Genomic DNA, 1,571 nt, shown 5'->3' on the forward strand with positions numbered 1-1,571 from the left:
ATTAAATAGACTAATGTTTGCTCACACCAAGATCCTGCCGGCTCTGCACAACACTGTTAACACCAATGTGACCCAGTTCCATCCCACATCTTCAACAGCTTTAGCAGCCATGGCCTTTCTTGTACTTGACTTGATGCAGCTTTGAAGTTTTCAAAAAGCACCTTACACAGATTTATCAATGTTACAATGCCTGACACCAAGTGTACATCTTTAAGACACTATTCAAGGTATTTTTTCCTTACACTAAGGTCATCCTGATTTTAATGGTAACTAAAATTACACAGAAAGTTGCATACTAACTGGAAGTGATCGCCTGTCTAGTAGTGGTTGAGTTTGTTGGGTTCTTGTAACGTTTCCTGATTCACATGCTCACTTGCATGGGAGGGTCATGGAAATTATACATTGGATGCACTCATAATGAAAACTCACAATGCATTTAAGATTTATGAATTTCTCAAATTTTAGTCCAGTAACCCTAACCCTAAAGCTAAAACTGGTTTAAGCCACCCTCAGTTGCTTTACAATTGCTAGGGACATGAAACTATTCCACAGCAGCTGTTCATGAATCCCCTAAAACTTTAGGCGAGAGAAGAGGGAGTGATTCTCCTTGGGAAAAACATTCCAAGGCCTTTAACGGGCCTCTGGATGACTGCCTGGTGTCCACCCTTGTACTAAACCAGTTTCCCTGCAACTTCCACCTTTGGTTCTAGTCAACATTAACACCTTACCAGGACCATTCGATTGGGCAAATGCTACTATACACTTGGACAAATGCAGAGGTCAATTGTTTCCCCCACTGGTTAGGTTATGTGCCAATCCTCCACCTGTAGTCACATAAAATGTGACATTTTACCAGCAAGAATTGTTTCAAGAACGCAATTGTTTCAACGAATAGCTCACTCTCTAACCACTAATTCCTTTTCCACACCTTGGTAGCTATGCCTTTTTTTACCTTCCACATCCTCTTAAAATTTGATCCCATGACTGTCTATGCAGCTCAATGTGCATTTATATAGACCTATGCACTTAAAGCATCCTTTCAGTTACCCCATCACTCCCACCTTTTAAAATTCCTCTTTCCTGGTGTTCCAGTAATTCTCCCATTCCGTTACCTTACACATCACCCACAAACCAGTACTTTTAAAGTTAACTTATAAGCAAATCTACATATGCAAAATACTTCCATCTCCCTATAACTTTTTGAGTCTTGCTGTCACCCCAGCTGGAGTACAGTGGCAGTATCTCAGAGCACTGCAACCTCTGCTTCGTAGGTTCAAGGGATTCTCCTGCCTCAGCCTCCCATGTAAGCTGGAATCACCGGCACTCACTGCCACACCTGCCTTTTTTGTATTTTCAGTTGACATAGGGTTTCACCACGTTGGCCAAGCTGGTCTTGAAGCTGGCTTTTATTTGCACCCACCTTCTACAGTTCATACTATATTAAGGCCACCCCCTTCACTGACATTTCACCGTTACCACAGGAACATTTGTAGACCGAAAACCTTGACCCCCTTCACCCAGTCTAATGCAAAATAAACTTAAAAAAAAAAAAAAACAAAAAAAAACACCAA

This window comes from Pan paniscus, chromosome 10 (assembly GCF_029289425.2).
Source record: "Pan paniscus chromosome 10, NHGRI_mPanPan1-v2.0_pri, whole genome shotgun sequence".
Taxonomy (NCBI): Eukaryota; Metazoa; Chordata; class Mammalia; order Primates; family Hominidae; genus Pan; species Pan paniscus.